We start from the raw sequence: 25,607 nt of genomic DNA, 5'->3' as shown, positions 1-25,607 counted from the left end.
CCTTATTCCAAAATGGATTAAATTCATTATTTTCCCCCAAATTCTGCAAACAATACTCCACAATGACAATGTGAAAGAAGTTTGTTTGAAATCTTTGCAAATTTATTAAAAATAAAAAACCCCCAAAAAATCACATGTACAAAAGTATTCATAGTTTTTGCAATGACACTCAAAATTGAGCTCAGGTGCACCCTGTTTCCACTAATCACCCCTGAGATGTTTCTACAACTTGCCTGGAGTCCGCCTGTGGTAAATTCAGTTGATTGGACATTGATATGAAAAGGCAAACACCTGTCTATATAAGGCCCCACAGTTAACAGTGCATGTCAGAGCACAAACCAAGCCATGAAGTCCAAGGAATTCTCTGTAGACCTCCAAGACAGGATTGTATTGAGCCACAGATCTGGGGAAGGGTACAGAAAAATGTCTGCACAGTGGCCTCCATCATCCAAAAATGAAAGAATTTTGGAACCACCGGAACTCTTCCTAGAGCGGGCTGCCTGGCCAAACTGAGCGATCGGGGGAGAAGGGCCTTAGTCAGGGGCTAATTTTGCTCAATTTTGAGTGTCATGGCAGAGGCTGTGAATACTTACAGTACGTACTTGTGATTTTTTCCATTTTTTTATTTTACCATGCCTGTAGACTGTGTGGAATCAGCCACTTGTAGACTTAATTGCAAGCCTAAATGAAAGGGTGACAATGCAGGAGCACAACTGGGAAGCAGGGACAAAGTGTTGTCACCCTACAACAGGAAGTACCTTTGAGGACCTTCATGGTAGGATTACCAGAGATTATTTTAATGAAAGCTGCAGATTATAAGAGTAAAATCATGACCATGTGGCAGCCACTTTGTGAATGAAAAGTAACTCCAACCTGTAACCCGAACAATAACCCCACCGGTGACCTTAACACTAACCCTCCCTGTGACCCTAACACTATCCCTACATGTGATCCTAACACTAACCTTCCCTGTGACCCTAACACTAACCCTCCCTGTGACCCTAACACTGACCCTCCCTGTGACCCTCCCTGTGACCCTAACACTATCCCTACCTGTAACCCCCCTGTGACCCTAACACTATCCCTACATGTAACCCTAACAATATTCCTAACTTTAACCCTAACACTAACCCTCCCTGTGACCCTAACACTATCCCTCCCTGTGACCCTAACACTATCCCTCCCTGTGACCCTAACACTAACCCTCCCTGTGACCCTAACACTAACCCTCCCTGTGACCCTAACACTAACCCTCCCTGTAATCCTAACACTAACCCTCCCTGTGACCCTAACACTATCCCTACCTGTAACCCCCCTGTGACCCTAACACTATCCCTACATGTAACCCTAACAATATTCCTAACTTTAACCCTAACACTAACCCTCCCTGTGACCCTAACACTATCCCTCCCTGTGACCCTAACACTATCCCTCCCTGTGACGCTAACACTAACCCTCCCTGTAATCCTAACACTAACCCTCCCTGTGACCCTAACACTATCCCTCCCTGTGACCCTAACACTATCCCTCCCTGTGACCCTAACACTAACCCTCCCTGTAATCCTAACACTAACCCTCCCTGTGACCCTAACACTATCCCTCCCTGTGACCCTAACACTAACCCTCCCTGTAATCCTAACACTAACCCTCCCTGTAATCCTAACACTAACCCTCCCTGTAATCCTAACGCTAACCCCCCCTGTAAAACTAACACTAAACGCCCCCCTCCCGTAATCCTAAAACTAACCCTAACTGTGACCCTAACACTAACCCTCCCTGTAAGCCTAACACTAACCCCCCCATTTAAACCTAACACTAACTACCCCACCCCCTGTAATCCTAAATCCAACTGTGACTCTAACACTAACCCTCCCTACAACCCTAACACTAACCCCCCCTGTAACCCTAACACCAACTCTTCCTCTAAACCTAACACAAATCTGCCCTGTAAACCTAACATTAAGCCCCCCCCCCGTAAACCTAACACTAACCATCCCCCTGTAATCCTAACACTAACCCTCCCTGTAAGACTAACACAAACCCTCCCTCTAAACCTAACACTAACCCCCCCCCCCCCGTAAACCTAACACTAAACACCCCTCTTAATCCTAACACTAACCCTAACTTATATAGTTACATAGTAGGTGAGGTTGAATAAAGACAATAGTCCATCCAGTTCAACCTGTGTAGGTGTGTGTGGCTGTAATCATCTCACATACCCCTGAATGTTCTGATCCTTGAGATGTAAGTCTAAGAGTCTTTTGAAAGCCACCATACTTCCCGCAGAAACCACCTCTTGTGGTAGAGAATTCCACAATCTTGTAGCCCTAACAGTAAAGAACCCCCCACGTTGCCTGAGGTTAAAACGCTTCTCCTCTAATCGCATTGTATGCCCTCGAGTCCTCATGCAATGAACACCTTTTTTTTAAGCTGGGATCCCCATTAAGATATTTATAAATTGCTATCATGTCCCCCCTCAGACGTCTCTTCTCCAGGGAGAATAACTCGAGCGATTGCAGACGCTCTTCATAGTCAAGGTCCTCCAATCCCCTAATTAGTTTAGTTGCCCTTCTCTGGACTCTCTCCAGCTCCAACACATCCCTCCTGAGGACTGGCGACCAGAACTGGACAGAATACTCCAGATGCGGTCGGACCAGAGTTTTATAAAGTGGAAGGATTATAGTCTTATCTCTGGAATACATCCCTTTCTTTATGCATGCTAATATTCTGTTGGCTTTGGAAGCTGCCGCTTGACATTGCATGCTGTTGCCTAATCTATCATCAACCAAGACTCCCAGATCTTTCTCCATTTTTGATTCCCCCAAGGGTTCCCCTCCTAACGTGTATTGTGCTTTTATGTTTTTAGTCCCCAAGTGCAAAACCTTACACTTCTCCACGTTAAACCTCATTTGCCATGTCGTTGCCCACTCCGTTATTTTGTCCAGGTCATCCTGTAGGATATCTGCTTCATGCTGTGCTGTTATTGCCCTGCCCAATTTTGTGTCATCTGCAAAAACTGATAACGAACTACTGATCCCGTCCTCAATGCTGTTTATGAATAAATTGAACAAGGTTGGTCCCAGGACTGAGCCCTGGGGCACCCCGCTTACAACCTCAGACCAGTCTTAGTATGCACTATTTATTACCACCCTTTGGACACGCCCTTTAAGCCAATTCCGTATCCAAGAGCAAACCCTGCTGTCGATACCTGCAGACCTTATTTTATAAATTAAGCGCTTATGGGGAACTGTATCAAACGCCTTAGCGAAATACAAGTACACCACATCCACTGGTCTGCCCCTATCTAGCTCACAGCTCACCTCCTTGTAGAATGTTAAGAGATTGGTTTGACAAGAACGCTCATTTGTAAACCCGTGTTGATTACTGCAGATGATGTTGTTGTCTTTAGCAAACTCTACGATATAGTCCCTTATCATCCCCTCCAGAAGTTTACATACTACTGATGTCAGACTGACAGGCCTATAATTTCCTGTGACTCTAACACTAATCCTCCCTTTAAGCCTAGCACTAACAACCCCCTCATTTAAACACTGACCACCCCCACCCCATGTAATCCTAACCCTAACTGTGACCCTAACACTAACCCTCCCTGTAAGCCTAACACTAACCCCCTCCCCGTTTAAACCTAACACTAACTACCCCGACCCCCTGTAATCCTAACTCCTACTGTGACTCTAACACTAACCTTCCCTATAACCCTAACACTAACCCCCCCTGTAAAACTAACATGAACCCTTCCTCTAAACCTAACACTTACCCCCCCTAAACCTAACACTAAACACCCCTCTTAATTCTAACACTAACCCTGTGACTCTAACACTAATTCTTCCTGTAAACCTAGCACTAACAACCCCCACATTTAAACCTAACACTGACCACCTCCACCCCCTGTAATCCTAACCCTAACTGTGACCCTAACACTAACCCTCCCTATAACCCTAACACTAACCCTCCCTGTAAACCTAACACTAACCCCTATGTAAACCTAACATTAACCACCTCCACCCCCTGTAATCCAAACACTAACCCTAACTGTGACCCTAACACTAACCCTCCCTGTAGGCCTATTACTGACCCCCCCTATAAACCTAACACTAACCACCCCTCTGTAATCCTAACTGTGACCCTAACACTAACCCTTCCTGTGATCCTATCACCAACCCTCCCTGTAACCGTAACACTAACCCTCCTTACAACCCTAAAACTTATCTTCTCTGTAACCCCAACACTAACTTTTCCTGTAATCCTAACACTAACCCTCCCTGTAACTATCACACTAATATCATTTTTAATATGTTAATTACAAAATGATTTGGTGTACAATGTATATATCTTATATTCTTTATTTTAAAAGATATTGGATTTTTGTCCCCAGCACGGTGTAATGTCTCCCGGATATCCGCTCACCGATTGATTTCACCTTCAGCAGCGAGTTTCTCTGCAGTCACGTACGGCCCTCGCAGGAAACTTTACTCAACGTTCCGCCAGTACATAAAACCTCCAACCCATTAAGTGTGATATTCTTGTGTGTAAGATTAATCACCTCACCTGTACCTGCTCACCAGACAAGCGTCTATCCGGCGAGGAATCACAGGCGGCGCCACTGTCAGAGAGCCCTCTGTGGGCGCACACGTTGTGCTGAACTGATCCGACACTCTATAAATTTTATAAACAATCTCCTAATTACAAACAAAGGTAGAAATGCAGATTTGCATGTAAATTGTCAGAGTACGAGAGCGGCAATTAACATGGAAGCGCCGTTCCACACGCTCTGGAAAGTAGCATTTGCCGCTCTTGTCGCCGCGCGGTTCATCACATTAAAAATGTAGAAAAATGATAAATGGGCGCCGTGGAGTGTGTGTGATGGGGAGGAAAGCAACTGTCACAGGACAGGTGTTTGTGTGCGCTAAAGGTTTATGGATGAGCTGAACTGCGCACTGCCATCTATAATAATAATCTCCGCTTGTCCTCCCTCAGCGCCCGGCCAGGGACCCGTGTCAGGAGACTGCTCTGCAGGATATGGTGTTAAAAACACAATGTACTCAAATCTCAACTCCAGGCAAAAAGCTAAACACACCCATGATATATATACTGTATATATATAGGAGATTTTCTAACTGCCAAAAGATTTATATTTCTATCCATTTAGACCTGAGATTTACACAGCTGTGCCCCATGGCCAATCAGGAGACAATGCTTCTCTAGTGACCCCTGTGCAATCCTGTGTCTCCAGTGACCCCTGAGCCCTCCTGTGTCTTTAGTGACCCCTGTGCCCTCCTGTGTCTCCAGTGACCCCTGAGCCCTCCTGTGTCTTTAGTGACCCCTGTGCCCTCCTGTGTCTCCAGTGACCCCTGTGTCTCCAGTGACCCCTGTGCCCTCCTGTGTCTCCAGTGACCCCTGTGCCCTCCTGTGTCTCCAGTGACCCTTGTGCGTTTCTGTGTCTTCAGTGACCCTTTTGTGCTTCTGTGTCTCCACTAACCCCCGTGTCTCCAATGACCTCTATGTTTTCAGTGTTCTATGCACTCCTGTGTCTCCAGTGCACCTGCTTCTTGAAATGTGTCCCTGTGCACCCCCCTGACTCCATTACATCCTTGTATCTTCAGCCTGTTGTCTGGCCTGCTACACTCAACTGTCTGCACCCTCTGCTGCCTCTCTCCAGCGACCCCTGTGTGCTCCTGTGTCTCCAGTGACCCTGTGTGCTACTGCGTCTCCAGTGAGCCCTGTGTCCCCCTGTGTCTCCAGTGAGCCCTGTGTCCCCCTGTGTCTCCAGTGAGCCCTGTGTCCCCCTGTGTCTCCAGTGAGCCCTGTGTCCCCCTGTGTCTCCAGTGAGCCCTGTGTCCTCCTGTGTCTCCAGTGAGCCCTGTGTCCTCCTGTGTCTCCAGGGAGCCCTGTGTCCTCCTGTATCTCCAATGACCCCCGTGTGCTCCTGTCTCCAGTGACCCCTGTGTGCTCCCATGTCTCCAGCAACCCCTGGGTGCTCCTGTGTCTCCAGTAACCCTGTGTGTTTTTTTGTCTCCAGTGAGCCCTTTGTCCTCCTGTCTCCAGTGATCCCTGTGTCCTCCTGTGTTCTCTAGTGACCCCCGTACGCTCCTCTGTCTCCAGTGACCCCCGTGCGCTCCTGTGTCTCCAGTGACCCCCCGCTCCTGTGTCTCCAGTGACCCCTGTGCGCTCCTGTGTCTCCAGTGACCCCTGTGCGCTCCTGTGTCTCCAGTGACCCCCCCGCTCCTGTGTCTCCAGTGACCCCCGTGCGCTCCTGTGTCTCCAGTAACCCCCGTGCACTCCTGTGTCTCCAGTGACCCCGAGGCGCTCCTGTGTCTCCAGTGACCCCCAGGCGCTCCTGTGTCTTCAGTGACCCCTGTGCGCTCCTGTGTCTCCAGTGACTCCGGGGCGATCCTGTGTCTCCAGTGACCCCCGGGCGCTCCTGTGTCTCCAGTGACCCCCGGGCGCTCCTGTGTCTCCAGTGACCCCCAGGCGCTCCTGTGTCTCCAGTGACCCCTGTGCCCTCTTGTGTCTCCAGTGACCCCTATGCCCTCTTGTGTCTCCACTGACCCCCGTGTCCCCACTGACCCCTATGTTTTCAGTGTTCAATGCACTCCTGTGTCTCCAGTGCACCTGCTTCTTGAAATGTGTCCCCGTGCACCACCCTGACTCTATTACATCCCTGTATCTCCAGACTGTTGTCTGGCCTGCTACACTCAACTGTCTGTACCCTCTGCTGCCTCTCTACACTTCCACAATCACCTGATCTCTCCTTGTAACCCCAACATTTTCTCTCCCTGTAACCCTAACATTAATCCTCTATGTAACCCTAATACTAATACTAACAATTCCTGCAACTCTAACACTAAATCTCCCTGTAACTCCCAACACTTACTCTCCCTGTAGCCAAACACTTACCTTCCCTGTAACCCTTCCAGTACCCCTAACATTAACCCTCCCTGTAATCCAACACTGACACTACCTCTAACACTAACACTCCCTGTAGCCCTAACACTGACCATTCTTGTATCCCTGTAACACTCACACAAGCCCACTGCTCGGGGTGAGTGATGATCGGGAAATGGGTGGTTGTGGATGGAGGCAAGGTGACTGTCTCTTTAAACCTAGGCATTTGGTCATGTGATCTCTGCTGTCTCGGCTATCTGAACTCTGTGTCTTCTCTTTAGCAGAGATGACATGACCTTGGTTGATGTGAGCAACAGAACTAGACATGTCCAGAACAAAAAAAATAGTTTTGTTTTGTTATTTACATAAATACGTTTTGGTAAATTTGTTAAATTATTTTTTGTAATTACCGTAGTTTCGTTTTGTTTATTTGAATTCGGTTTGACTCAAATTCAGCAATTGAATTACAATTTATTCTCTTTGAAATTTGAATTTTAAAAGATGGTTATATTCTTTCTATTCTATTGTTTTTTTCTATTTTAATCAATGTTTTTTTTTTTAATATATTCTTTTATATTCTGGTCTATTTAAACTCAAATTTATTCTATTATGGTTATATTCTTTCTATGCTATTCTATTCTATTATTTTTCTATTATTTTTAGTTCTGTTTCACTATATTCTTTTATTTTCTATTCTATTCCTCCATTTTATTTTCTATTCTATTTTTTTTCTCTATTCTTTATTCTGTTCTGTTTTACCCTATTATATTATATTATCTGTATTATTTTATATAATATTATCAGTATTATTTTATATAATATTATCTGTATTATATTATATTATCTGTATTATTTTATATAATATTATCTGTATTATATTATCTGTATTATATTATATTATATTATATATTATATTATATAATCTGCATTATATTCTTTTCTTTTCTATTCTACTATATTATTTTCTATTATATTCCTTTATTTTCTATTCTATTTTATTCTTTTCCTGTTTTCTAATCCATTTTCAAATTTGATTCGAATTTCGTCCGAAGTTTCGTTTCATTATTTTGGATTTGTTTAAATTCATTACTATTGGAATTTGGAAAGTGGGATACATCCAAATTTACCGAAAAATGAAAAATTTGTCAGAGTTTTGATTCAGAATGAAAGGAACCACACATGTCTAAGCAGCACAGGAGCAGCATTTTTCACTAATTCAGCAATTGAATTAGAATTTATTCTATTTGAAATTCAAATTTCAAAAGATGGGTATATTCTTTCTATTCTATTGTTTTTTCTATTTTATTAAAAAAAAATGTATATATTCTTTTCTATTCTGGTCTATTTAATCTCAAATTTATCCTATTTGAAATTTGAATTTCAGAAGATGGTTATATTCTTTCTATTATATTCTTTTCTATTATTTTTAGTTCTGTTTCACTATATTCTTTTCTATTCTTTTATTTTCTATTTTATTCCTCCATTATATTTTCTATACTATTATTTTTCTATTTATTTCTTTATTCTGTTCTGTTTTACTCTATTATTATATATTATCTGTATTATATTATATTATATTATCTGTATTATATTATATTATATTGTATTATATGTATTATATTATATTATATTATATTATCTGTATTATATTCTTTTCTTTTCTATTCTACTATATTATTTTCGATTATATTCCTTTATTTTCTATTCTATTTTATTCTATTCCTGTTTTCGAATCCATTTTCATATTCGATTCAAATTTCGTCCGAAGTTTCGTTTCATTATTTTGGATTCGTTTAAATTTGTTACTATTGTAATTTGGCAAGTGGGATACATCCAAATTTACCGAATAATGAAAAATTAGTCCGAATTTTGATTCAGAATGAAAGGAACCACACATGTCTAAGCAGCTCAGGAGCAGCATTTTCACCAGGAGAGGTATAAAATTTGACTCGAATTCAGCAATTGAATTAGAATTTATTCTATTTGAAATTCAAATTTCAAAAGATGGGTATATTCTTTCTATTCTATTGTTTTTTCTATTTTATTAAAAAAAAATTATATATTCTTTTCTATTCTGGTCTATTTAAACTCAAATTTATTCTATTTGAAATTTGAATTTCAGAAGATGGTTATATTCTTTCTATTATATTTTTTTCTATTATTTTTCTATTATTTTTAGTTCTGTTTCACTATATTCTTTTCTATTCTTTTATTTTCTATTTTATTCCTCCATTTTATTTTCTATTCTTTTTTTTTTTTTATTTTATTTTGTTCTGTTTTACTCTATTATTATATATTATCTGTATTATATTAGCTATATTATATTATCTATATTATATTATCTGTATTATATTATATTATATATTATATTGTATTATATTATATTATCTATATTATATTATCTATATTATATTATCTGTATTATATTATATTATCTGTATTATATATTATATTATATTATATTATCTGTATTATATACTTTTCTTTTCTATTCTACTATATTATTTTCTATTATATTCCTTTATTTTCTATTCTATTTTATTCTATTCCTGTTTTTGAATCCATTTTCATATTCGATTCAAATTTCATCTGAAGTTTCGTTACATTATTTTGGATTCATTTAAATTAGTTACTATTGTAATTTAGAAAGTGGGATACATCCAAATTTACAGAATAATTAAAAATTAGTCCGAATTTTGATTCGGGATGAAAGGAACCACACATATCTAGGCAGCACAGGAGCAGCATTTTCACCAGGAGAGGTATAAAATTTCAGCCTTAATATTACTTTTTACATTTGAAAAACTTTTACATACATGGCACATTCTGGTTATTAATAAAGTATTACAGCGCACCATCCAGACGTTCCACGGCCGGGGAGGAATTTTAATCAGGCGCGCGGTATCGATCTGCGCTTCCAGTAGATTATCACGCTATTAATGATGCCCATGTATTATAAATCAATAGACTCCGTGACAGCCAGACAAATACACATCTCCGCGCTCCCCCAGACAGTCATGTGACATTTAGTGTGACACATAAGTCCCATTACCGTCACCAGGCTTCCCATTAATTCCCCATTCTACGGACAAGCCAGGAATTAACCCGATTGATTTTACGCTTCCTCTCATTATCCGCCCCAGACACATTTTGCCCGTCCTCGCTTTTACTTAATCATTTATTTAATACCAGTGTCATATTCCTGAGATGCTCCTAGGAGAATGACGCATGTTTTTCGCTCTCTGCCGCTCTAATGCGTGCGTTTGATTCAGATGCCTAAACCCAAAACCAATTGCCTGCAGCAACCAATCAGGTCCCAGATTCCTAGTGTTGCTGGGGAGGTTTATTGTTGCTAGTGGAGGATCTGTTGATGCTGGAGGGGGGTTAAGTGCCACTTCACCTATATGCGATGCGGGAACCCTGCAAATCCACTGCGGGTTCCCGCATCGCATTCAAATCGCAGGCAGTTCACACTGCCATATGCGAATCGCTGGGGGTGTCAATACAAAGTTAACGACACTCCCAGGTCAGTTCGAATATCGCAGTGCGAACTGTCAGTTCAGACATGAATCGGATCACATTGGTGTGAACCACCATACAATCAGATTCTGCTGTGGACCCAAAAAAGGGTCCTGCGCGTGTTCTGGCTGAATCCGATGCAAATTCAGCCATACAATCAGTATGGCTGAATTTGCATCGCACAGACATCGCATGTAATTTTTAGAGCAGTGCGCTCCGAATCACATGCAATGTCTGACATCACTATAATGTGAACCGGGACTAATCGTTGCTGGGAGTGATCTGCTGTTGAGGGAGGAGTCTATTGTTGTTGGCTGCTAGAGATCTATTGTCGCTAGTGGGGGTCCATGGTTGTGGATAGGGGGGGGGGTTATTTTTTGTGGGGGATCTATTGTTGCTGGAGGTCTTTTATTAATGGGGGGAAGGGTCTATTGTTGATGGCTTCAGGGGATCTATTTTATTGCTTTATTTTATTATTACTATTAACCTTTTGCCGACCGCCCACCCTAGTATTACTGGGGCAGGGCGGTTCAGCTGCGCAAAATCACGTAGTACGACGTGATTTCATGCACGAGGTCTCAGCGGCGTGCGTGTTTAGACACAGGCGGGCCGCGGAAGTAGCGGTGGCGATTGCCGCCAGCCTCCCGCAATCGTCAGATAAACTGACAGAAGACCAGCCTGCTTATGTAAACAAAGCAGGCGAGTCTTCTGTCACACAGGCAGGGAGAGATCAGGAATTTCAGCTAAGCTACAACCCCGATCTCTCTGTGCCTGTCACAGAGCCCCCCCCCCCCCACACACACACAGTCAGCAAGCATATTTAGGCATACGTTAACCCCTTTGATCACCCCCAGTGTTAACCCCTTCCCTGCCAGTGTCATTTATACATGCATATTGTTTAGTACTGTCACTGGTCCCAAAAAAGTGTCGAAAATGTCAGTTAGGGGCCCTATCTGTCCGCCGCAATGTCGCAGTCCCGCTAAAAAACACTGATGACTGCCATTACTAATAAAAACAAAAAAATAAATAAAAATTCCAAAAATCTATCCCGTAGTAAACGCTATAACTTTTGCGCAAACCAATTAAAATACGCTTTTTGGGTATTTTTTAATCAAAAAATATGTAGCAGAATACAAATTGGCCTAAACTGATAAAAAAAAATAGATTTTAAATTTTTTTTTTATTATTGGGAACGTTTTCTAGCAGAAAGTAAAAAATAAGGCGTTTTTTTTTTTTTTTTTCAAAATTGTCGCTCTTTTTTTGTTTATAGCGCAGAATCTAAAAACCACAGAGGTGATCAAATACCACTAAAATAAAGCTCTATTTGTGGGGGAAAAAAGAACGTCAATTTTATTTGGGCACAACGTTGCGCGACCGCGCAATTTTTCGGTAAAATAATGCAGTGCCGAATCGCAAAAAATGACCTGGTCATTAAGGACGGTAAAACCTTCCGGAGCTGAAGTGGTTAAATGACATACAAATGACTTGGTTCTGTATTTTCTAAAAGGGACGGTGCTCAGAGGTGGGTAGGGGGCGGAGACAAGGGGTGATTTGGAAGAAGGGAGGACCTGCACCTAAAAAAAAAGCCCTGCTACGGACTAAGACTGGGATGCCATTAAAGTTAATGTGCGTGTAAAGGCAGGCGTCCCAATACTTTTGACAATATAGCGTATTTCATGTCTGGGGTTTACAACCACTTTGATAAATAAATAAAATATCACAAGCTGCGATTCCTTCTTTGTAGAACAGTACAGTGGTGGTGGTTTTAGTTCTTCAAATATCACTTCCATACCCCACTGAGCAGTCAGGCTGCGTAACATTGGCCAAGCATACAGAACAGCTGCTGAGTGGATCAGAGTCAGACTGACCGGTACACTTTAACCACTTCTGGACCGGGCCTATTTCTGACATTTGTTGTTTATGTAGCACCCTACAGGTGCTAGGTAAAGTATAGTGGGCCTTGTCTGCCTAACAGCAGGGCCATGATTTCTTTTTCATCAGGTTTTCATGGTTCCCAGGTGTGTCTGCTGAGAGGGGAGTCTCCCAACTGGCTCTATGAGAGGCCTCTCATTGGGCAGTGGAGGAAACCCAATCAGAGACACATTCAGGCCTGTATCTACCCTAATGTAAGAATATGTTCCGCTTTTTCCGCTTGCGTTCCACCACTGGGTCCGGTGGAACGCATGCGTCACGTACTGACGCTGAACGTCGCACGTGACGTAATTTCCTAGCGCCGCTTTGAGCGGCTATTTAAAACAACGGTATGGGGAGACCGTTGTTCGTGCAACCGCATACCCACCTGAACCCTTACCTGCTTCCTCGTTCCTGCTTGCAATACCGGAGCCCTCTGGAGACGCTGCACCTCCTCCTCTCCTCACCAGACCGGATTCCTGCTTGCCTGCTTCTCCCGCTGATCACAGATGCCTACACTCCCTCAGATCCTGCAGTTGTTACTGATATGATAAATACCCCATAGGGGACCCTGGCTCTGCTCCAGCTAATTCCATTACTACAAGTTACAAGCTGTTAACTCTTCGCTTCCTGCTTACTCTCATGCATGTTCCTGAATTAAAGTGAAGATAGTACATACCCTTGCCTACTTGCTTGCTTCTTCTATGTGCTTTGCTACTAATACTGTGTGGAGTCAGTCCATTGCCACCTGCTTACCCACGCTACTGCATAATTATTGTGCGTTTGCTTATGTGTGTATCATGTGTGTACAGGGACTGGTGAATCTGCCACTGTGATGATTTAAGAGATATTAAGTCAATTGACTTAATACTATCTCTACACATACTTCTGAGTGGTATCTGCAGCTGACGACCCATTCCATCAGAGACAACGTGACACCTAGAAGGCAGATTCTGCCGCAGAGGATTCTGGGAGTGGGTATAAGTTTAAAGGGAGTGCATGACTCAGCGTCTTTGGCGGGAAGCAGAGTCCCAGGAGGGAGAGTACGACTGTCTCTCCTCCTGTCAGAGGAAACGGATGTCTCGGAGTGCTGCCTGAGAATCCAGAGAGTGCTGAGTTGAGCTGAAAAGGGGATCCGGTGTGCCGAGAACCAGCGGAGAGCGAGAGGGGTCCAGTTCCAGGAAAGTCTACACAGGTCGTGAGTACTGTGGACTGCCCCTGGGGGTCTGCCTAGTGTCAGAGGGGACCACTCCAGACAAGGTTCTGGGGATCCAGGAGTCAGCTAGCTGTGAAAGGGGGTGCCTAGTCAGAGGACCCTGAAGTATTATAGGGGGTACCTAGGTAGAGGACCCTGAAGTATTAGAGGGGGTACCTAGGTAGAGGACCCTGAAGTATTAGAGGGGGTACCTAGTCAGAGGACCCTGAAGTATTAGAGGGGGTACCTAGGTAGAGGACCCTGAAGTATTAGAGGGGGTACCTAGTCAGTGACTCAGAGGACCGACCCTGAAGTATTAGAGGGGGTACCTAGTCAGTGACTCAGAGGACCCTGAAGTATTAGAGGGGGTACCTAGGTAGAGGACCCTGAAGTGTTAGAGGGGGTACCTAGGTAGAAGACCCTGAAGTGTTAAAGGGGGTACCTAGTCAGAGGACCCTGAAGTATTAGAGGGGGTACCTAGGTAGAGGACCCTGAAGTATTAGAGGGAGTACCTAGTCAGTGACTCAGAGGACCCTGAAGTATTAGAGGGGGTACCTAGGTAGAGGACCCTGAAGTGTTAGAGGGGGTACCTAGGTAGAGGAACCTGAAGTGTTAAAGGGGGTACCTAGTCAGAGGACCCTGAAGTATTAGAGGGGGTACCTAGGTAGAGGACCCTGAAGTATTAGAGGGGGTACTTAGGTAGAGGACCCTGAAGTATTAGAGCGGGGACCTAGTCAGAGGACCCTGAAGTATTAGAGGGGGTACCTAGGTAGAGGACCCTGAAGTATTAGAGGGGGTACCTAGTCAGAGGACCCTGAAGTATTAGAGGGGGTACTTAGGTAGAGGACCCTGAAGTATTAGAGGGGGTACCTAGTCAAAGGACCGTGAAGTATTAGAGGGGGTACCTAGGTAGAGGACCCTGAAGTATTAGAGGGGGTACCTAGGTAGAGGACCCTGAAGTATTAGAGGGGGTACCTAGTCAGAGGACCCTGAAGTATTAGAGGGGATACCTAGGTAGAGGACCCTGAAGTATTAGAGGGGGTACCTAGGTAGAGGACCCTGAAGTGTTAAAGGGGGGGCTTGTAGTTGGGCCCTGAAGAGTCAGTGTACAGTGTGAAGTGTACAAAGTTGAGAGTTGCAGCAGCACAGGAATTTACAAGGAGCTATCTCAGCCAGTGAAGGGCTGGAGGGAGCTGTTCAGTGACTTTTGAGCTAAAGCAGTGTCAGGAGTCAAGTATTCTACAGTCCTGGATCTTCTGAGTTAACACTCAAGTTAAAGTCGAGGTTCCAGCACAATTTCAGTATCACAGTATCTTAAAGCATCAGGAAGCGCTGGTCGGCATTCAGCTGGCGTCAAGACAGCGCCAGTGAGCATTTTTCTGTATAGTGTCCCAGTTCAAGCCTAGTTGAGCCAAAAGAGTAACCCACTCATTCCCTTCTCCCATCCCCTAAATACAATAAAACAAACAAACCAAAGATGTCGGAATGGTCATTGTCTCAGTCCTCACGCCTGGGGTCACTACTCAAATGTGTTGGAGGTGTCACCGGTAACAATGGCAGACCCACATCAGGCACAAAGCCTGGAAAAACTGCTACATTTACAAGTTAAAATCATTTTTTTTTTGCTAGAAAATTTCTTAGAACCCCCAAACATTATATATATATTTTTTTAGCAGAGACCATAGAGAATAAAATGGAGATCGTTTAATCGATTAAAATATTTTTAATCACACCGTATTTGCGCAGTGGTCTTATGAATTTTTTTTGAAAAAAATAAACTTTTTTGAATTAAAAAACTGAAAAAACAGTAAAGGTAGCCCAATTTTTTTTTTTAATTTGTGAAAGATAATGTTACGCCGAGTAAATAGATATCCAACATGTCATGCTTCAGAATTGCGCACGCTCGTGGAATGGCGACAAACATTGGTACTTAAAAATCCCTATAGGCGACATTTTAAAAATTTCTACAGGTTACCAAATTAGAGTTACAGAGGAGGTCCAGGGCTCAAATTATTGCTCTCACTCTAAGGATGGCGGCGATACCTCACATGTATGGTTTGAACACCATTTACATATGTGGGCACAACTTGTGTATGCGTTCGTTTCTGCCGTGCGAGCTAACGGGGACGGAAAGCTATAATTTTTTTTTTTCCTATTTATTTTATCTTTTATTTTTTATTTGTACGTTTAAAAAAAAAAAAAAAAGGACTTTTAATCCTATTACAATGAATGTAAACATCCCTTGTAATAGAAATAAGCATGACAGGACCTCTTTAACCAGTTCTGGACCGGAAGGATTTGCCCCCTTAATGACCAGGCCATTTTTTGCGATTCGGCACTGCGCGACTTTAACGGACAATTGCTGTACCCAAATAAAATTTATGTCCTTTTTTCCCCACATATAGAGCTTTCTTTTGGGGGTATTTGATCACCTCTGCGATTTTTAAAAAACAATATTTTTCACATTCTGCTATATGACATTCCCAAAAAAAAATTTAAAATCACATTTTCTTTAACATTGTAGGCCAATTTGTTTTCGGCTACATATTTTTGGTTAAAAAAAAGAGCGAGACTGCGACATTGCGGCGGACAGATCGGACCCCTAACTGACATTTTTGACACTTTTGGGGGTACCAGTGACATTACTACAGTAATCAGTGCTAAAAATATGCACTGTTACTGTAAAAATGACACTGGCAGGGAAGGGGATAACACTGTGGGTGATCAAGGGGTTAAATGTAAGCCTAGGGGAGTGTTTCAAACTGTATGGGGGTGGGGCTTATGGAATGATCATAGAGACCTGTGATCCTATATAGAAGGATCACAGGCGCTCTGTGATTATTCCAGAGAGAAGAACGGTCAGCTGTGTTTACAATAGCCGACTGTTCTTCTCTCTCAGCGGGGATCGATCGCGGGTGCCCGGCGGCAATTGGAGCCACCAGCCCCGTGCATCGGAGTCCCCGCTGCCAAGTGGGGGCGGGGGCGCTCCGACCCACGCTCGCCCCCTAGCTGCAGGTGCGCGACCGACGTAGGGCTACGCCGGTTCGCGCAGGAGGGCCAGCCAGTATATCTGCGGCGGACAGTCCAGAAGAGTTTAATGTGAGCTCGGGGGTCAAAAAGACCTCAGATCTCACATCTACACTAAAAAAGAAAAAAAAATCATTTTTTATTCATGATGAAAAAAAATGGGCTCTTTAACCACTTCCCGCCCGCCCTATTACAGAATGACGGCGGGAATGTGGTTGTGTTATCCTGACCGGACGTCATATGACGTCGGCAGGATAACACAGCTCTGGGCGCCCCCTGGGGGCGCGCAGAGCGACAATCGGTGATGCGAGGTGTCAGTCTGACACCCTGCATCTCCGATCTCGGTAAAGAGCCTACTGACGTAGCTCTTTACCATGTGATCAGCCGTGTCCAATCACTTCTGGTCACATCGTAAACAGGAACAGCCGTTGATCGGCTTCCCTTAGTTCGTGCATGACAGGCACGAGTAAAGGAGCGCCGATCGGCGGCTCCCCTGACAGGGGGGGGGGGTCGGCATTGGTAATCAGATCATTGATTACCAGTGCAGACCCTCGGGGGGGGGGGGATGCCACTAGATCCACCAGGGATGCCCACTATGACCCCAGGGATGCCCACTATGACCCCAGGGATGCCCACTATGGCCACCAGGGATGGCAATCAGGGCTCAGGGAGCCCCCCATTGCCCTCCCCATCAGTGCTGCCCACCAGTGCCCTCTCTGTCAGTTCTGCCCACAAGTGCCCATCATTGCCATCCTTTAGTGTCGCCCACCAGTGCCCATTATTGCCCACCGGTGCCGCCTATCAGTGTCCATTAGTGCCCATCAGTGCCACCCGTCAGTGCCGATCAGTGCCGCCCATCAGTGCCCACCAGTGCCGCCTATCAGTGCCCATTAGTGCCCATCAGTGCCACCTATCAGTGCCCATCAGTGCCACCTATCAGTGCCCATCAATGCCGCCTATCAGTGCCTAGCAGTGCCGCCTATCAGTGCCCACCAATGCTGCATATCTGTGCTACCTATCAGTGCCACATATCAGTGCCTATCAGTGCCGCCTATCAGTGCCACCCCATCAGTGCCACCCCATCAGTGCCTCCTCATCAGTGCCTCCTCATCAGTGCTCATCAGTGCAGGAAAAAACTTATTTATTTACAAAATTGTATAACATAAACAAAAAAACTTTTTTTTTTTTCAAACTTTTGGGTCTTTTTTTATTTGTTTAGCAAAAAGGAAAAAACCCAGAAGTGATCAAATACCACCAAAAGAAAGCTCTATTTGTGGGGGGAAAATGACATAAATTTGGTGTAGGTACAGTGTTGCATGACCGCGCAATTGTCATTCAAAATGCAACAGCGCTAAAAGGGGAAAATTGGCCTGGGCAGGAAGGGAGGGAAGTGCCCTGTATTAAAGTGGTTAAATCCGTTGCTAGGAAGCGACGTATGATGTCGCTCCAGTCCTGCAAGGCCATAGAGTGGAGTGGGGGCCATCTTGCCCTCAGTTGACTTCCTGCTTGAGGGGACAGCAGACCGGATCGTTTTCCCCGCTACCGGCACCTCTCCCCCTCCGCCCATGAAGGTGAAAGGCGAAACCACTGCTGGGACAACCTTATGTTCAAGCGGACTGCCCGCCATTTTGAAAAATACCGGGGATATTAGCTGTCTGCTGCCATCACCCCAGTATTAAACATCAAAGTACCGAAGTAAATACACGGTGGGCGGTCCGGAAGTGGTTAAACATGGCTGCTTTGTTTGGTGTGCTCAGCTGGGATATTCTCAGGCCTGGTTTTGGCTGAGCGGCCACATTGCCAGAGCCGGTCCTCGGAGCATCCAGGCGCTTTTATGAGCGGCGGCGGCGGCGATGCCTAATTGAGCGATGATTTTCATTCTGAGCACCTGCATGGAGATCGTAACCTGCAGGTGATTAGGAATCCAATTAGCTGGGATAACAACGTTCCAAATGAAACGTCCCCGGTAACCTTTCATCACTTAATATTCCGAGCCCCTCTCAGCGCCTCCCCGGGCCGCCGCGCCACTCAACTAATAGGGCAGATTAACATTCAGCGCAAATGTCGTCCATAAATATTATTCAGAGCTAAACTCAGTGAGTCCCGGACAGCCAGTCCCAGATACAAAAGAAAGCCGCGGCACGGGAGATCACCTTCTTGTTCCTAGCGCTGAAAGCAATGTAACCTCCCAGACAACGGGCGAGGTCATTCCGGGCCACAGCCAACTAAACTTTTTAAAGCCGATGTTTAAAGTGTTATTAAACCCACGAAAATAAAATCAGTCTGTATTGAGTAAAGCATGCTGGTTATACTCACTGTGAAACCTAAAGGGTTAATCTTATGCATTGTGTAAGAAGGCTGTTTGATCCACTGTCCTCAATCCCTCTCCCTGCAGGACAGAGGCTGGGGGGGGTGGTCACTCTTCAGTTCAGTTTGGTGTGTTTTGCTGAAGTTTTTTTTTTTTTCTTGGGAGAGTTCAATCAGAGGGCCAATCAGCACTGTCCAGACAGAGGTTCAGGGGTCCTGCAGCCTCATAGGACAGTCGGAGCAGAATGAAATCTCCTCCTAAAAGCTTTAACCAGACACTGATAGAAGTTACAAGACTGCTATATACTGCTGATGGGAAAAGATATTTAGCTGTTTATATTTACTAAAATAATTGCAGTTCCATGTTCTGTGTATTGTGGGAGACCAGATATAGTGAATGCAGGCTCCTGGGGAGACCAGATATAGTGAATGCAGGCTCCTGGGAAGACCAGATATAGTGAATGCAGGCTCCTGGGGAGATCAGATATAGTGAATGCAGGCTCCTGGGAAGACCAGATACAGTGATTGCAGGCTCCTGGGGAGACCAGATATAGTGAATGCAGGCTCCTGGGGAGACCAGATATAGTGAATGCAGGCTCCTGGGGAGATCAGATATAGTGATTGCAGGCTCCTGGGGAGACCAGATATAGTGAATGCAGGCTCCTGTGGAGACCAGATATAGTGAATGCAGGCTCCTGGGGAGACCAGATATAGTGAATGCAGGCTCCTGGGGAGACCGGATATAGTGAATGCAGGCTCCTGGGGAGACCAGATATAGTGAATGCAGGCTCCTGGGGAGATTGGATATAGTGATTGCAGGCTCCTGGGGAGACCAGATATAGTTAATACAGGCTCCTGGGGAGACCAGATATAGTGAATGCAGGCTCCTGGAGAGACCAGATATAGTGAATGCAGGCTCCTGGGGAGACCAGATATAGTGAATGCAGGCTCCTGTGGAGACCAGATATAGTGAATGCAGGCTCCTGGGGAGAGCAGATATAGTGACTGTAGACTCCTTGGGAGACCAGATATAGTGAATGCAAGCTCCTGGGGAGACCAGATATAGTGACTGCAGACTCCTGGGGAGACCAGATATAGTGAATACAGGCTCCTGGGGAGACCAGATATAGTGAATGCAAGCTCCTGGGGAGACCAGATATAGTGACTGCAGGCTCCTGGGGAGACCAGATATAGTGAATGCAGGCTCCTGGGGAGACCAGATATAGTGAATGCAGGCTCCTGGGGAGACCAGATATAGTGAATGCAAGCTCCTGGGGAGACCAGATATAGTGACTGCAGGCTCCTGGGGAGACCAGATATAGTGAATGCAAGCTCCTGGGGAGACCAGATATAGTGAATGCAGAGTCCTGGGGAGACCAGATATAGTGAATGCAGGCTCCTGGGGAGACCAGATATAGTGAATACAGGCTCCTGGGGAGACCAGATATAGTGAATGCAGGCTCCTGGGGAGACCAGATATAGTGAATGCAGAGTCCTGGGGAGACCAGATATAGTGAATGCAGGCTCCTGGGGAGACCAGATATAGTGAATGCAGGCTCCTGGGGAGATCAGATATAGTGAATGCAGGCTCCTGGGGAGATCAGATATAGTGAATGCAGGCTCCTGGGGAGACCAGATATAGTGAATACAGGCTCCTGGGGAGACCAGATATAGTGAATGCAGGCTCCTGGGGAGACCAGATATAGTGAATGCAGGCTCCTGGGGAGACCAGATATAGTGAATGCAGGCTCCTGGGGAGACCAGATATAGTGAATGCAGGCTCCTGGGGAGACCAGATATAGTGAATGCAAGCTCCTGGGGAGACCAGATATAGTGACTGCAGACTCCTGGGGAGACCAGATACAGTGAATACAGGCTCCTGGGGAGATCAGATATAGTGAATGCAGAGTCCTGGGGAGACCAGATATAGTGAATGCAGGCTCCTGGGGAGACCAGATATAGTGAATGCAAGCTCCTGGGAAACCAGATATAGTGACTGCAGACTCCTGGGGAGACCAGATATAGTGAATGCAGGCTCCTGGGGAGACCAGATATAGTGAATACAGGATCCTGGGGAGATCAGATATAGTGAATGCAGGTTCCTGGGGAGATCAGATATAGTGAATGCAGGCTCCTGGGGAGACCAGATATAGTGACTGCAGGCTCCTGGGGAGACCAGATATATTGAATGCAGGCTCCTGGGGAGACCAGATATAGTGACTGCAGACTCCTGGGGAGACCAGATATAGTGAATACAGGCTCCTGGGGAGATCAGATATAGTGAATGCATGCTCCTGGGGAGACCAGATATAGTGAATGCAAGCTCCTGGGGAGACCAGATATAGTGAATGCAGGCTCCTGGGGAGACCAGATATAGTGAATGCAGGCTCCTGGGGAGATCAGATATAGTGAACGCAGGCTCCTGGGGAGATCAGATATATTGAATGCAGGCTCCTGTGGAGACCAGATATATTGAATGCAGGCTCCTGGGGAGACCAGATATAGTGAATGCAGGCTCCTGGGTTTAGGAACACTTTACCATGATTATATGTTGCCTTCCCCCTCCATCAATATGCTAAGCTAAAGCAATTTTTAATAAAACCTTTTACATTTTCATTACTTACCTTATTTTAGACCCAGTGATGTCACTGGGTCTATGTTCTTCTCTATGCAATGCAGGCAGATCATGGTGGGAGGGGCTGGCAAGGTGTTGTACATAGCTTCCTGAAAACATCACAGCACCCTGCCTCAGTACTTACACTGTATTGCCAAAACGTGGGTGGGGGGGGGGAAAAGATTTCATAACTTCTCCCTCCACATTTATATGGAAATTCCGTGTCAGTATTAAAGCCCGCTCTCTTTGCAGCCGCACATACTGTATACATTAGGTGGGTGGCAGGAGGATCATATTCTGTCCTGGAGCTCCAGTCTGGACTGAGGGCCTTTGAGATCCACTATATTGTCAAAAGTATTGGGACGCCTGCTTTTACACGCACATGAACTTTAATGGCATCCCAGTCTTAGTCCGTAGGGTTGAATATTGAGTTGGCCCACCCTTTGCAGCTATAACAGCTTCAACTCTTCTGGGAAGGCTGTCCACAAGGTTTAGGAGTGTGTCTATGGGAATGTTTGACCATTCTTCCAGAAGCACATTTGTGAGGTCAAGCACTGATGTTGGACGAGAAGGTCTGGCTTGCAGTCTCTGCTCTGATTCATCCCAAAGGTGTTCTATTGGGATGAGGTCAGGACTCTGTGCAGACCAGTCAAGTTCCTCCACCCCAAACGTGCTCATCCATGTCTTTATGAACCTTGCTTTGTGCACTGGTGCGCAGTCATGTTGGAACAGGAAGGGCCATCCCCAAACTGTTCCAACAAAGTTGGGAGCATGAAATTGTCCAAAATGTTTTGGTATGCTGACGCCTTAAGAGTTCCCTTCACTGGAACTAAGGGGCCAAGCCCAACCCCTGAAAAACAACCCCACACTATAATCCCCCTTCCATCAAATGATTTGGACCAGTGCACCAAGCAAGGTCCATAAAGACATGGATGAGCGAGTTTGGGGTGGAGGAACTTGACTGGCCTGCACTGAGTCCTGACCTCAACCCCGATAGAACACCTTTGGGATGAATTAGAGCGGAGACTACAGGCCAGGCCTTCTCGTCCAACATCAGTGCTTGACCTCACAAATGTGCTTCTGGAAGAATGGTCAAACATTCCCATAGACACTCCTAAACCTTGTGGACAGCCTTCCCAGAAGAGTTGAAGCTGTAATAGCTGCAAAGGGTGGGCCAACTCAATATTGATTACTTCACAAGCCACGCCCCCTGACAGTTAGAATCACGCCCCTCGGGACACATTTAACCCCCTGATCACCCATACTGTTAACCCCTTCCCTGCGAGTGTCATTTTGCAGTAACAGTGCATATTTATAGCACTGATTACTGTAGTAATGTCACTGGTCCCCCCAAAAGTGTCAAAAATGTCAGTTAGGGTCCGATCTGTCCGCCGCAATGTCGCAGTCCCGCAAACAAAATCGCAGATCGCCACCATTACTAAAAAAAAAAAAAACAATAAAAATGACACAAATCTTTCCCGTAGTTAGTAAACGCAATAACATTTGCGCAAACCAATCAAAATACGCTTATTGTGATTTTTTTGTTTTACCAAAAATATGTAGCAGAAAACAAATTAACCTAAAATGTTAAAGAATTTTGATTTTTACATTTTTTTTTTGAGAATTTCATATAAAAAATTTGAAAAATATTGTTTTTTTTTTTTCAAAATTGTCGCTCTTTTTTTGTTTATAGTGCAAAAAATAAAAATCTCACAGGTTTTTTTGTGGGAAAAAAAGGACGCCAATTTCGTTTGGGTACAGCGTCGCATGACCGCGCTATTGTCCGTTAAAGTCACGCAATCGCAAAATAGGGCCTGGTCATTGAGCAGCCAAATCCTCCGGGGCTAAAGTGGTTAACCAATTGTGGACCGCATATATACTGCGGCAGGGCGGCCCGGCTGCGCAAAATAACGTACATGTACGTGATGTTGTGCACGCAATCTAAGGGGAGGGCACACGCCATCAGAGCGCCGCTTCTGCTGTGATTGAACACAGCGGGAGCCAATCAGTGGGTCCAGCAGCCGCCGGGACCCGCCGATCATTCGGAGGAAAGGCAGAATGGCGATCTGCCTATGTAAACAAGGTAGACCGCTGTTCTGTCAGGGAGTAAACTAGAGATCCTGTGTTTCAGCTAAGCAGACACACAAGATCTCTCTTTTCCTCTAGTGCATCCACCCCCCCCCCCACAGTTAGAAAGCACTCCCTAGGAGCACACTTAACCCCTTGATCGCCCCTGATGTTAACCCCTTCCCTGCCAGTGTCATTTATACAGTAACAGTGCATTTTTGTTTTAGCACTGATTACTAAACTGGTGTCACTGGTCCCCAGAAAGTGTCACGGGTAGTGTTAGCTTTGTCCGCCACAATGGTACAGTCCCCCTAAAAATCACTGATCACCGCCATTACTAGTAAAAACAATTCCAAAATTAAAAAGTCCATATATCTGTCCCGTAGTTTGTAGACGCTCTAGCTTTTGCGCAAACCAATCAATATACATTTATTGGGATATTTTTTTTACCAAAATATGTAGCAGAATACATATTGGCTTAAATTGATGAAGAAATTTGATTTTTACATTTTTTTTTTTTTTTTTGATTTTTACATTTTTTTATTGGTGTTTTATAACAAAAAGTAAAAAATATATATATATTTTTTTTTGTTTTTTTCAAATTTGTGGTTATTTTTTTTGTTTATAGTGCAACCGCACAGGTGATCAAATACGACCAAAAGAAAACTCTATTTGTGGAAAAAAAAAGACATCAATTTTATTTGGGTACAGCGTCACACGACTGCGCAATTTTCAGGTAAAACAATGCAGTGCTGTGTTGCAAAAAATGGCCTGGTCAGGAAGGCTGAAGGGATTAATTGTAGTTTAAGCAAATGCAATATATTATCCAATAGGCTTCTGAACCGCATCCATTTCGCAATGACGTGAACCGGCAGCCTTCTCTATGGAGCCGGGTTCACATATCTGTGGGCTGTGGTATGATTTTAACCACTTAAGCCCCGGAGGATTTGGCTGCTAAACGACCAGGGGGTATTTTGCGATTCGGCACTGCGTGACTTTAACGGACAATTGCGCGGTCGTGCGACGCTGTACCTAAACGAATTTGGTGTCCTTTTTTTCCCACAAACAGAGCTTTCTTTTGGCGGTATTTGATCACCTGTGCGATTTTTTGATCACGCGCTATAAACAAAAAAAGAGCGTCAATTTTGCAAAAATAGCAATATTTTTCCCTTTTTTTATATGAAATTCCCCCCAAAAAAATGTAAAAATCAAAATTTTTTAACATTTTCGGCCAATTTGTTTTATGCTACCTATGTTTGGTAAAAAAAATCGCAAAAAGCGTATTTTGATTGGTTTGCGCAAAAGTTATTGCGTTTACTGACTAAGGGAAAGATTTTTGTCATTTTTGTTGTTTTTTTTTTTAACGCGTAATGGCGGCGATCTGCGATTTTTTTTGCGGTACTGCGACATTGCGGCGGACAGATCGGACCCTTGACTGACATTTTTGACACTTTTGGGGTTACCAGTGACATTTCTACAGTAATCAGTGCTATATATATGCACTGTTACTGTAAAAATACACTGGCAGTGAAGGGGTTAACTTTATTTGAGAGGGAGGGGCTGTGTGTGTCCCTAGGGGCGTGATTCTTACTGTGATTGGCTGTGGCTTCAGCTGTATGCAGAGTGATCAACGGTTCTACATAGTAGATCCATATGATCAGCTCTCATACAGAGGGGAGAATGACAGGCAGCTTGTTTACACAAGCTGCCTGACTTTCTCCCTCTCCCCCGCCGATCGCAGAGTGGCCGGCGGACATCGGGTCCGCCGGTCACACGCGCGGGGGGGTCCGTGACCACGCGGGAGCGCGCCTCCGGCGGCGCGCGCTCGCTCCCTAGACCCTCACAAGCTAGTGACGTAGCCCTACGTCACTTTGCCTGTGAGGGGCTGACCGCCGACGTAGATCGGCGTGCGGCGGTCGGCAAGTGGTTAAAAAAAAGAGTCCTGTGCATTTTTCGATTTCAAGTAAAAATTTGAACCTGAATCGCATGTGAACCTCTGAACAAAAACCACACTGGACTCCTTTTAACCACTTCTGGAGCGGAAGGATTTGCCCCCTTAAT

This window comes from Pelophylax lessonae (genome assembly GCF_965119305.1).
Source record: "Pelophylax lessonae genome assembly, chromosome: 12".
NCBI lineage: Eukaryota > Metazoa > Chordata > Amphibia > Anura > Ranidae > Pelophylax > Pelophylax lessonae.
The sequence above is the reverse complement of the archived record's forward strand: the minus strand, read 5'-3'. Positions refer to the sequence as shown.